This window comes from Mercenaria mercenaria, chromosome 1 (genome assembly GCF_021730395.1).
Source record: "Mercenaria mercenaria strain notata chromosome 1, MADL_Memer_1, whole genome shotgun sequence".
In the NCBI taxonomy this organism is placed as follows: domain Eukaryota; kingdom Metazoa; phylum Mollusca; class Bivalvia; order Venerida; family Veneridae; genus Mercenaria; species Mercenaria mercenaria.
Window position 1 is genome coordinate 158,857 of NC_069361.1, and position 14,360 is coordinate 173,216.

General features: G+C 37.7%; 1 pseudogene; it reads right to left on the reverse strand.

Annotated features, from left to right (window-relative positions):
• Positions 1-961: 961 nt before the first annotated feature.
• The window catches only part of LOC128555394 (DNA replication licensing factor mcm5-A-like), a 34,733-nt pseudogene continuing 21,334 nt past the window's right edge, over positions 962-14,360 (reverse strand).

Sequence of the window (14,360 nt, forward strand, 5' to 3'; positions counted from 1 at the left end):
TGTATCAAATAAAACCATAAATGAAGTCTCTATATGGCTGTGAAAGCCAAAATAGCCAATTTTGGACCTTTAAGGGGCCATAACTCTAGAACCAATGACGAAATCTGGCCAGTTCAAGAAAAGAACCAAGATCTTGTGGTGATACAAGTTGTGTGCAAGTTTGGTTAAAATCAAATCATAAATGAAGCTGCTATTGTGCAGACAAAGTCAAAAAAGCTAATTTTGGCCCTTTCAGGGGCCATAACTCTGGAACCCATTAAGGGATCTGGCCGGTTCAATAAAGGAACTGAGATCTTATGGCAACACAAGTTTTGTGCAAGTTTGATTAAATTCAAATCATAAATGAAGCTGCTATGTGCAGACAGAGTCAAAATAGCTTATTCTGGCCCTTTCAGGGCCATAACTCTGGAACCCATATCGGAACCTGGCCAGTTCAAAAAGGAACGAAGATCTTATGGTGATACAGTTGTGTGCCAGTTTGGTAAAAATCAAATTATAAATTATGCTGCTATGTGCAGAACAAGGTCAAAATAGCATATTTTGGCCCTTTCAGGGGCCATAACTCTGGAACCCATAATGGGAACTGGCCAGTTCAAGAAAGGAACTGAGATCTTATGTCGACACAAGCTGTGTGCAAGTCTGGTTAAAATAAAATCATAAATGAAACCACTATCGTGCAGACAAGAAATTGTTGACGGACGAAGGGTGATCACAAAAGCTCACCTTGTCACTATGTGACAGGTGAGCTAATAAAACCACTTACATATCATCTACAGCAGCTCTTACAGTGGCATTACTTAGAAAACCACCTACACAGGTCTCATACAGCAGCTTTTACTGTGTCACATATTTATTTATTTGGGTTTTACGGCGCTCCAACACAGTATAGGTTATATGGCGCCAAACAGGACTACAAATTTTGGTTCCACATCTCATTTACATCGAAATAAAAACATGAGGTCACATACAGTAACTGTTAAGTGGAATTATGCATAAAACAATCAATATACCTGACTGTGATGGGTATGCTGACTTTCTTCCCAGTTTCTCGTTCATATTCCCCGGCACTGTTCCGCATGAGAACATAGCGATTCTTCAATTTCTCTGCTGCTTCCGGAGATAAACGTGGCCCGCACTTCCTGTAATATAAATTGCAACACTTAAGCTGTTATTTCATCTTACACAGTAAGTTTCTTCACAGCCTTCTTTTCATGTAAGAAAAAATATTTCTTTCTTGAAAATAGCACAAGGTAAGTTAACGGGTATTTAATCATTTGCACCCAGTTAATCTCTACCTTTAAACACATGGTTAAAATCAGCTGAGTTATATTTTGATAAAGTACTGTAGCAGACAATGACTCCCCTACTATGTATCCTATCATTACTGAAAACTTACTTTCTACAATAGTTGATGTACTTCTTCAGTGTCATCAGATCTATTTCACCTTCAGCTGGTTCCTCCGTCATTTGTAATGCATTCAGATGCACGTTCATTACATGCTTGGCTAGTCTCTGTAACGGATACATACTAACATTAGCCTGACTGGTATATTCTAACACTGGCATGACAGATACATTCTAACATTGGTCTGATGTAAACTAGAGCTATCACTAAAGGTGATGAATGTACCCCCCGCATGCACTGACACAGTACACTGCACTTTGACGCACACAGGATTGCATAATCAGCATTAGTGTTGTAAAATCGGTTTCAAAACAAAATCGATAATCGAATCGAATCTGAACAGCTATTTCGATTCACAATCGATTATATAATCGAAAGTAAAAGCATTCAGACTTACCTATAATTATACTCTTATTATAGATTCCACTTAGGCAATACATTTCAGATAATTTCATGCATGTTTTGTCAGTCCTTTAAAGAAAGAAGGTTTACAACAGAATCCAAGAAATATTCAAAAATAATTTTAATTGGTAGATTCTTAGTTCTTTTTAAGTACAAAGTACATCTATTATCTTAACATCTAGCAAAGAAAAATTTAGTTCAGTAAACTTGCAAACTTGCACATTAACACTTTTATGTAACAATACAGTAGTCTTCTCATTCTACAATTTACCAGTATTGGTCCATGTTCATTTTAAGGATGTTTATTAAAATTGTACTCGTAAATACTTTTCTTGATAAGTAAATTAAACCAATAACAAGTGTCAAGTGATCATGGTGAATACATTTAATGTATTTAGGGAATGCATTTTTACATTTAACTATAAATTTCTATAAGTATAAAATTGATTAATTAATCTCAATCTCGTTGGCTTGATAAGATAAATATAAAACAAGACAGTTCAAGACTATTTCAAAATAAGGTTGACAAATTGACAGACACAGAGAGGTACATCGGGATCATTGTTTAATAATTCACAAAGTCCATACGAATTACGAAGGGTTCGAATAGTTTGGGTACGAAAACATATCTTTGTTCACATATGATTTTTTGGCAGAGTTTGCAAATAACAGATTGCATGTTGAGGTTTTCTTTAATAGGTGGTCCTTGTTTTGTTTTTTCGAAGCCAAAATAAGCCGACACAGTCGACCGAACTTTTCCTGGAAAGGGAAATATTTCGGTGTCCGCATTGACACTTTTTTCTGCCATTTTTTAACGCGGGAGAGTGACGTCCCTTGCGGTTTAATTAACGAAATGTATGAAAATAACGGATATATGGAATGAACGGAAAGGGATCAATTGCGCGAAAAGCGCTAGCGACATCGATTTCAGAACTCCAACATCGATAGTCGGCGACCTGCGGCTGCCGGCGACGATTATTCGATTTAACTCGACCATCGTTTCATCACTAATCAGCATGCCCACTCATTTTTGAAGTTAAGGGTACATGTACCCACTGCTTTTGCAAGATAGGGGTACACTTCAAAATTTGGGGGTACACTACATGGCAGATCTGAAATTTTTCAATTTAACTACTGAAACTTGTATAGGCATGTATTTTTTCAAGCAGAACTCTCGTGGGTGGGGTATAACAGATGAGATAACTTAAAATTTAAAATGTTTTTCCAACGTTAAGATAGGAAATTCTGAATCAAAGGACCCCTCCCTATATCATACTAAATATAAATAAGTTTTCAGCAAGGTTCATGTATTCCCAATTTCGTGAACGGAACACGATTCGTCCGAAATAACATACAGTCAACTGAAGACTGGTAAAAATCGCCGATCAATAATAAATGCCCAAACTATTACAGATATGAAATGTGTATCAAAACTGCAGTTAAATATTGAAGAAAAAAACAACCTGTTAATTAACCTTTTGCTGAGTTCATAAAAGCTAAAATGCTTTTTTGCATTTCGCTTCCATACCTTTTTGCACACGACCCGTGTGATGTCTGACTAAAACACTTACCAAACCCCTCTATGCGGCTGATGCCGAGAATTTGGTGATGGAAACCCAATTATCACGTCCCTGGACCAGATCTGCGTTTTAGACCATACCATACAACTGGCAAGTGCGTGATGAAATAAACAGCGATTTGGCAGCTGAACATAGGAGTTCCGAATCTCTACATGCATGTACCCCCAACAAGTGATTTTTATGCGTGCATTTGATATTTTGTGCGTGATTCACGTACTGCATTGTGTGAATGGGCATGCTGATAATTATGTGGACTGTATGTATATAGACAAAAAACAAAGTGCCATAACTATGCAGAATATTTATCTAAAAGAACGTAACATGCACCATACACAACTAGGGTTTGTACTGATCACTTGTGTGAAGTTTCATTAAATTGTGTGCAAGGGTTCGGAAGATTAGGCGCGCACAAGATTGCATATGCAGACTGTATGTACATAGTATGTTAACAAGAAACGAAGTCCCATAACTCTGCAATTTTTGTTGTTGAAAAACCTAACATGTCTCATGCACAACTACTGTTGTTACTGATCACTTGTGTGAAGTTTCATTAAATTGTTTGTTTGTTTGTTTGTTTTGTTGGGTTTAACGTTGCACCGACACAATTATAGGTCATATGGCGACTTTCCAGCTTTGATGGTGGAGGAAGACCCCAGGTGCCCTCGTGCATTATCAAGGGGATGAGGAGAGATGGTGCGCACAAGATTGTGTCTATGTATATAGTATGTAACAAAAAACAAAGTCCCGTAACTCTGCAAATTTTTTTTCTGAAAGAACCTAATATGCCCCATGCACAGCTACTGTTTTTACTGATCACTTGTGTGAAGTTTCATTAAATTGTGTCAAGGGGATGAGGAGAGATGGTGCTCACAAGATTGAGTCTATGTATATAGTATAGTAACAAAAAACAAAGTCCCATAACTCTGCAAATTTTTTCCCAGAAAGAACCTAACATGCCCCATGCATTGTTACTGATCACTTGTGTGAAGTTTCATTAAATTGTGTCAAGGGGATGAGGAGAGATGGTGCGCACAAGATTACGGACAGACGGACAACCTGAAACCAGTATACCCCCCTTTCAACTGTTGTCCGGGGTGGGGGGTACAAAAATATTAACACAGGCCTGACAGGTACATTCTACTGCTGGCTAAACTGGTTACTTTCTAACAATTCAAATGTTCTATCATCAAAGTGAAGCTGAAACAAGTTCTATGTGTTCATACATGCAACATTTCTGCTGTTTTGGTTGGTTTTATCTCACACTGATACTATTATAGGTCATATGGCAATTCTCCTGCTTTTTATGTTGGAGGCAGGAACCAGGTACCCCTCCAAGTATTGTTACGGGGCGTATGTTCTCCAGGACTATTGATAAACGACACTGTGTCTGAAATCATTAGTCCTTCACCTCTGATTCTGTGGGGAAGTTGGCAGTTACTTGCGGAGAACAGGTTTGTACTGGTACAGATTCCAGGAACACTGGTTAGGTTAACTGCCTGCCATTACATGACTGAAAATACTGTTGAAAAACGGCGTTTAAACTCAAAACAAACGAACAAGCATCAACGGCAGGCACCAGGTAGAACTAATGACCTTCTGTAAGCCAGCTGGATGGCTTCCTCACATGAAGCGTTCTATCCCAAAGTGAGCTTAATCCCACATCAGTTCAGTGCAAGTAAATTTGAAGATAGCGACCTAAACCACTCGGCCACTGCATCATTTCTGCATTAACAAGAGCTGTCCATAAGACAATCAAGCTCGTCTATTCGAAATATTGTCACAGAAGTAGGAAATTATTACCCAAATGTTAAATATTAAAAGAGTTTTAAGTTGAAAGGGGACATAATTTGACAAAATGCATATCAGAGTTATGGGACTTGATGCTATCAATTAGTTTTATAACCCGAAGAAACGTTAAGTTTCAATTCCATATCTGCATTAGTTTTTGAGATAGTAACTTGCATGTAAAACTTTAACCAGAATTTTCTAAGTCCAAAAGGGGGCATAATTTGCTCAAAATACATGTTAGAGTTATGGAACTTGACCCAGTGAGGTTGGTAATTGACCTAGAAAAAGAATAAATAAGTTTCAAAGCTATATGCCTTTTGGTAATAGCTTTATGTACTTGCACGCAAAACTTTAACCAGGATTTTCTAAGTCCAAAAGGGGGCATAATTTGCCCAAAATACATGTCAGAGTTATGGGACTTGATTCTATCAACTAGTTTTATAATCCCGAAGACACATGTGAAGTTTCAATTCAATATCTGCATTAGTTTTGGAGATAGTAACTTGCATGTAAACTTTAACATCCAAAAGGGGGCATAATTTGTCCAAAATACATGTCAGAGTTATGGGACTTGACCCAGTGAGGTAGGTAATTGATCTAGAAAAAGAAAAATTAAGTTTCAAATCTATATGCCTTTTAGTAATAGCTGTATGTACTTGCACGCAAAACTTTAACCAGAATTTTCTAAGTCACAAAGGGGGCACAATTTGGCCAAACTGAAGGTCAGAGTTATGGGACTTGATGCTATCAACTAGTTTTATAACCCCGAAGACACATGTGAAGTTTCAATTCAATATCTGCATTAGTTTTGGAGATAGTGACTTGCAAGTAAAACTTTAACCAGAATTTTCAAAGTCCAAAAGGGGGCATAATTTGCTCAAAATACATGTTAGAGTTATGGAACTTGACCCAGTGAGGTAGGTAATTGAGGTAGAAAAAGAAAAAATAAGTTTCAGAGCTATATGCCTTTTAAATGATAGCTGTATGTACTTGCATGCAAAAACTTAAGGTGTGACGCCGACGCCAGGGTGAGTAGAATAGCTAGACTATTCTTCGAATAGTCGAGCTAAAAATGTATTTTTCTGTGAATTTCTGCGTTCATCTGCCAAACTTAAGTTTGCTGCAAGGATTAAATGATGACTTTGTATACTTACAGTATCTCTTGCCTCATCATGTTCATCTTTAACAATAAAGATCATATCAAATCTTGAGAGAATGGTCGGCATAAAGTCAATGTTCTCTTCCCCTTTTGTATCATCCCATCTTCCATACACACTGTTAGCCGCAGCCAGCACTGAACATCGCGAGTTTAATGTTGTTGTAATACCTGCCTGTAAACATAGAAGTAAAAGAACTATTAGGGTTTGAAGTTTAAGTTCACATACTTGCAAAATACACTTTGAAAATGCGAGCGACTTCTGAAATTGCTCTCAAAAATTTTGCGCATGAAAAAGAACTGATATGGAAATGTTGACAAGTTTTCATTTTCTTTACTTTCAGTTCCAATCTGCTGTAAACTCGCATTTGCTGATGGTGTTTTTACAGTGTGTGTGTATATATATCCTGTATACTGGTTTGCAGATTTTAATCCCACTGTGGTACTTTATCTAAAATATTTGATACACAAAATTGTGTGATTGTGCCACACATTAGTGCAAAAAAACTACTAGGTATTTACATGTGCATAAAATTTATATCAAGAATGGCTGAAAGGAACTGTGATGTAAATGATTTTTTGCAAGCTGAAATTTCTTACTTAAATTAGCAAGTGCAAATTTTTTTAAAAAAAGTTCTATCCCTCTTTTATAAAACAACATTTTTGCAGCTTTTACTAAATAATGCTACCTCTGTGTCTGATGTATTTGTTCTTGTCACAGACTGGTAAGCAGAATGATTTCTATAGATACATCTTTATACAGGTTATCATAATGACTGTAAAAAAATGATCAAAATAACATTAAAACAACCATATCTAAATCTTTACTCAGTTAAAATTTGTAAGATACATTCTCTTACCTTTGCAATGGAAATAGTTTGCTGTCCATGGCCTCGTGAATGGCAACACGATCATCCTCTTCATCTTGTCAACTCATCAATACAGACCACGCCTCCATCTGCCAACACCATAGCTCCGCCTTCCATGACAAAATTTCTCTGAAATCATTAAGCAAAACAAGTCTTGCATATTGCTTGGAAAGCTCTCTATACTTGACAGGAAACCACTCTATTAACAACAATGCCAAACATTATTTCATGTTTTTTTTCTTTCATCCAAAGTTAATTTGTTCAATCATCTCTTACTTACTCAAGCTGGGTGAATTACTGCAAGACTTTTACCGTTTGTGGATCTCTGGATACAGAGGCCGTGAGACCTGCGGCACTGCTTCCTTTACCAGATGTATATACTGCTATTGGAGAACATCTCTCAACAAACTTCAGTAGCTGTGACTTAGCTGTGCCAGGATCACCCAGCATGAGCAAGTTTACATCTCCTCGACGTGTTAGACCATCAGGCATCCTGTAATACATTACCAGAAATGTACGTTATTAAAGGTAGTTCAACACAACTACAACTCTCAACAATAGCTCTTAAATTCAACTTTTTCAACGCATTATTTTAATGGATGAAGGGGTTTAATTATAACATTTTTAAAAGTTTTCCAAACATCATACTTTCAAATAATAGTTGGATGTGTTTCACTAAACACAACTAGTTTGTGTCCAGAGGACACTGATGACATCATATTGTCATATGTTACTTTATGGAAAGCAAAATTTCAACCATTTTTAACGTGTTCCAAGTCAAAGTCACTTTCTCTGGTCTTCTGGTCTTGCAGAGTGAAATACCAAGTCAAACTTCACATGCTTATTAACATTCCTATGATATTTGATATTTCTAGATCAAATACTTTTTGAGATATGCAAACTACCGATGTTTACAGATGGTCAAGGGCTAACCTAATTGCCATCCTAAATTTTTTGGGGGCAAAATAAAACAACATTAAACTAGAGCTATCACTAAAGGTGATGAATGTACCCCCCCCCCCCCCCCCACCGCATGCACTGACACAGTACATTGCAATTTGACGCACACAAGTCTGCATAATTATGTGGACTGTATGTTTATAGACTGTATGTATACAGTATAGTAACAAAAAACAAAGTCCCATAACTATGCAGAATATTTATCTAAAAGAATGTTACATGCCCCATGCACAACTTGGGTTTGTACTGATCACTTGTATGAAGTTCCATTAAATTGTGTGCAAGGGTTTGGCAGATTAGGCACGCACAAGATTGCATATGAAGACTGTATGTACATAGTATGTTAACAAGAAACAAAGTCCCATAACTCTGCAATTTTTGTCGCTGAAAGAACCTAACATGCTCCATGCACAACTACTGTTGTTACTGATTACTTGTGTGAAGTTTCATTAAATTGTGTCAAGGGGATGAGGAGAGATGGTGCGCACAAGATTGTGTCTATGTATATAGTATAGTAACAAAAAACAAAGTCCCATAACTCTGCAAAATTTTTTTCTGAAAGAACCTAACATGCCCCATGCACAACTACTGTTGTTACTGATCACTTGTGTGAAGTTTCATTAAATTGTGTCAAGGGGATGAGGAGAGATGGTGCGCACAAGATTGTGTCTATGTATGTAGTATAGTAACAAAAAAAACAAAGTCCCATAACTCTGCAAATTTTTTTTCTGAAAGAACCTAACATGCCCCATGCACAACTACTGTTGTTACTGATCAATTGTCTGAAGTTTCATTAAAGTGTGTCTAGGGGATGAGGAGCGATGGTGCGCACAAGATTGTGTCTATGTATATAGTATAGTAACAAAAGAACAAAGTCCCATAACTCTGCAAATTTTTTTTTCTAAAAGAACCTAACATTCCCCATGCACAACTACTGTTGGTACTGATCACTTGTGTGAAGTTTCATTAAATTGTGTCAAGGGGATGAGGAGAGATGGTGCGCACAAGATTGTGTCTATGTATATAGTATAGTAACAAAAAAACAAAGTCCCATAACTCTGCAAATTTTTTTTCTAAAAGAACCTAACACGCCCATGCACAACTACTGTTGGTACTGATCACTTGTGTGAAGTTTCATTAAATTCTGTCAAGGGGATAAGGAGTGATGATGCGCACAAGATTGCGTCTACGACAGACTGCCAGACAGACAACCTGAAACCATATACCCCCCCTTACAACTTTGTTGTCGGGGGTACAAAAAAAATTTTATGATTTTAAACCTTTTTCCCTCGAACCACCAAACAGGGGGCAAGCAATGGCTTTTTAATGTCCAGACTGCCATAGATAGATGGAGCACATTTTTTGCCACTGTCTCAAAAATTTATTTGGACTCTTTGCCAACCTGCGAAATTTCCTCTTCCTCAGCAGGGTTTATCGAGGTTCCTGATGTGCGACCCTGACCCTCGGTGTCGACCTGTACCCCTAATACTCTGAAGTATGGACTCTGATACCAACATTAACTTTGTCCCTTGCACCTTGCTATAGATGAAATAAAATTTTCTTAAACATTTTCTCCCATAATATTTTCTTTCACTGTTCCCTTTTTTTTTTTATATATTTGTACTCAAATATTTAGGGTGAGGACGTGATCATTGTGCAATCCCTCCGCTCCTATGCAAAACAAGAGGGTCATCATGACCCTGTATCGCTCACCCGAGTAATATGAGCCCATGTTTCAAATGGCAAACTGATGCTAAAATATTAAGAAGGTAGGTCAGTAGGTCAAAATTAATGGTAACTGAAAGTCAGTTTTAAAATTTTGGTGTGCAAAACTGTACATGTCATCCAAATTTCAAAGGCTGTATTTTTAACAAGAGCTGTCACTAATGGTGACAAATCCCCCTGCACACCTTAAACCTTTGACCTGGTGACCCAAAAGTCATGGGGGTTGTGTACTTAATAAGTACTATCAGCATGTGAAGTTTGAAGGTCCTGGGTGAAGTGGTTCGCGAGTAAAGTGCCTTCATGCAAAAGTTAACGTTGCCCCTGTGTTTAAACCTTTGACCTGTGACCCCAAAGTCATAGGGGGGGTTGTACTCATTAAGTACTATCAGCAAGTGAAGTTTAAAGGTCCTGGGTGCAGTGGTTCGTGAGTAAAGTGCCTTCATGCAAAAAGTTAACGTTAGCCCGTGACCGTGACCTTTGACCTGGTGACCCTAAAGTCAGTAGGGTGGTGTCCTCATTAAGTACTATCAGCATGTGAAGTTTAGAGGTCCTGTATGAAGTGGTTCACGTGTAAAGTGCCTTCATGCAAAAAGTTAACGTTGGCCCCTGTGACCTTGACCTTTGACCTGGTGAACCCAAAGTCAGTAGGGGTGGTGTACTCAGTAAGTACTATCAGCATGTGAAGTTTGGTCCTGGGTGCAGTGGTTCGCGAGTAAAGTGCCTTCATGCAAAAAGTTATTGTTGTGACGAACGAACGAATGAACTAACGAACGGACAGACAGTTGAAAACTAATATGCCTCCCTTCGGGGGCATAAAAACAAGAAAGTAGGTCAGTAGGTCAAGGTCACAGTCAATTGATCCCTAATCACTTGGGATCATCAGATAATTATTTTAAAACAGTCTAGGAAATATGATCTGATAATTTTTGAAGTAATTCTTTCCTGTGTAACTTTCAGACAAGAAGATCTTAGTTTTTTTTCCTATGTAAGTTTATGATAAACTTGGGACCCCCAGGGCAGGGCTCTTTTCCCCCCCAGGGACATAATCTGAACAATTTTGGTAGAGAAACACTAGGGAAAAGGGAACCTACCAAATATCAAAAACCTAGGCCTTCCAGTTTCAGACAAGAAGATTTTTCGAAGTTTTTTTCCTACATAAGTCTATGTAAACAAGAGAACCATGATGGTCCTGAATCGCTCACCTATCCCCACATGACCCAGTGTTGAACTGAGTATGACGTCGTTATTTCTATTATCTGACATAGTGACCTAGTTTTTGAGCTTATGTGACCCCAGATATCATCAAGATAAAAAAATTCTGACCAATTTTCATGAAATCCATTGAAAAATATGACCTCTAGAGAGGTCACAAGGTTTTCTATTATCTGACCTAAATGACCTAGTTTTTGAAGGCACGTGAAAACACTTTTGAACATGACCTAGATATCACCAAGTGAACATTCCCCACCAATTTTCATGAAGATCTTATGAAAAATATGGCCTCTAGAGAGGGCACAAGGTTTTTCTATTTTTCAACCTACTGACCAAATTTTTGAACGCACACAACCCAGTTATGAACTTTACCTAGATATCAATCAAGCGGAACACCTCACCCAAATTTTTATAAAGATCCATTGGAAAATAAGGCCTCTAAAGACATCACAAGGTTTTTCTATTTTTAGACCTACGACCTTGTTTTTGACCGCATGTGACCCAGTTTCGAAAATTGGACCTAGATATCATCAAGATGAACATTCTGATCAATTTTAATGAAGACCTCTTGAAAAATATGGCCTCTAGAGAGGTCACAAGGTTTTTCTATTTTTAGATCTACTGACCTAGTTATTGACCGCATGTGACCCAGTTTTGAACTTGACTTAGATATCATTTAAGGTGAACATTCTGACTAATTTTCATAAAGTCCCATGAAAAATATGGCCTCTAGAGAGGTCACAAAGTTTTTCTATTTTCAGACCTACTGACCTAGTTTTTGACCCCAGGTGACCCAGTTTCAAACTTGACCTAGATATCATCAAGGTGAACATTCTGACCAATTTTCATGAAGATCCATTGAGAAATATGGCCTCTAGAGAGGTCACAAGGTTTTTCTATTATTTGACCTAATGACCTAGTTTTTGAAGGCACGTGACACACTTTTGAACTTGACCTAGATATCATCAAGTGAACATTCTCACCAATTTTCATGAAGATCTCATGAAAAATATGGCCTCTAGAGAGGTCACAAGGTTTTTCTATTTTTCGACCTACTGACCTTGTTTTTGAACGCACACGACCCAGTTATGAACTTGACCTAGATATCATCAAGCTGAACACTCTCACCAATTTTCATAAAGATCCATTGAGAAGTATGGCCTCTAGACATCACAAGGTTTTTCTATTTTTAGACCTACTGACCTAGTTTTTGACCGCATGTGACCCAGTTTCGAACTTGACCTAGATATCATCAAGATGAACATTCTGATCAATTTTAATGAAGACCTCTTGAAAAATATGGCCTCTAGAGAGGTCACAAGGTTTTTCTATTATCTGACCTACTGAGCTAGTTTTTGAAGGCACGTGATCGAGTTTCGAACTTGACCTAGATATCATCAAGGTGAACGTTCTGACCAATTTTCATGAAGATCTTGTGAAATATATGGCCTCTAGAGAGGTCACAAGGTTTTTCTATTTTTAGACCTACTGACCTAGTTTTTGATGGCACGTGACCCAGTTTCGAACTTGACCTAGTTATCATCAAGATGAACATTCTGACCAACTTTCATAAAGATCCCATGAAAAATGTGACCTCTAGAGTGGTCACAAGCAAAAGTTTACGCACGCACGCACGGACGGACGCCACGTGATCACAAAAGCTCACCTTGTCACTTTGCTACAGGTGAGCTAAAAACAAAGACAAATATCAAACAGGGAATGCCACGTAACAAAATCGCAGCCTCCCCAAAACGAAACCTACAGCACGCAGACGTTCACACCACAAATGCACACACAAAGCCAACACACGAGGACAAAACGAACAAACAAAGGAACACACACACATACACGCACACACACACAAAGCCTACACAAGAGGACAAAACGAACTAACAAAGGAACACAGTGGGGCACCGCCTTGGAACAGTCAGTGGCAAAAACACCACTGGGGAGCTTAAACCGGTTTAAACTTGAGACCCCCCCACATGCGAAATATCAAGGCTCTATGCCTTGCGGTTTGGGACAAGAAGATTTTTTAAGTTTTTCCTTTCGGTTGCCATGGCAACCAGAGTTCTGCATGGAATTAATTTCTTTGAACAATTATAAAATGTTGATGGGCACACGACGGATGACACACAACGGACATTGAGCGGTCACAAAAGCTCACCATGAGCCTTTGGCTCAGGTGAGCCAACAAAAGCTCTTAACAATTTTTGTGAAATCGAAATAATTATGTTACTAAACAATGCGATTTCCATTTCATATTCAAATAATACCCCACCCCCACTCCTAAAGAAAAATGCTAAAAGAAGTTTGTTGGTTTCATGACATTTAAAATAGAGATCAAAAGTGAAATTGATGCCCAAAAATGTATTGCTTTATGTCATATTTTGCAGTACTTCACAGTTTGTTACCAGCTGTTTTAAATTGCTGGGATTAATAATAAACTTAACCGGAGAAACAAGTTGAAGAAACATTGAAGGTGTGTGTTTCTTTTTTGTCTTGGAAAAAAAGACAATGCTTTATGGCCAAAAATAATTTATCATTATTTCCAAGAGTTGACCTAAGGACAGTATGCTGGACTATACAAAAATGTTTGCCAATAGAAAAGTGGTAATGACAGAAAAGGGCAAATGCAACAGAAAAATTCACAAGTTGCAGAGGATGGGCATGTAATATCATAGGAATTGGACACATTTGTTTTGTCAATAATAATGCCAAATTTACTGTATCTTAATCATATAAACATATTCAACTCCCTTTGTTTCAAGCTCCAGTCATTTTTCAACCGATAACCACATGGCCAAATATCCACATGTCAAGAACTCCCACTGAATATATCTTTCAGATCCCTGTAGACCATTTACATCCCATAGTTAATTTCTGAGAAATAACTTTAAACAAAATTTGACAATTGCAGCATTTAGAAATGACCCTGGCTAATGTCCGCAATAATGAAACTTCCATTTGCATAACAAGACAATAGTTTTCAAACTTACCTTTGTTGGTTTTCCAGTCTTTTTGATGGAGAAAATTCCCATCACAGTAACTCTATTACCAGGCACCACTTTGTCACAAATATACCTAAAATACACAATAGGTACACATTCTAACTACTTACCCAACAGGCCCAATCTGACTAAAGTACATCTCCTATATTACGCTACGCATAGGATCTGAAAACGACCTATTCATTGCCTCGTTCTGACGGCTCTTTCACTAGCCAATCAGAGCCTAGCTTACAACATCTTGCAAATCTACAT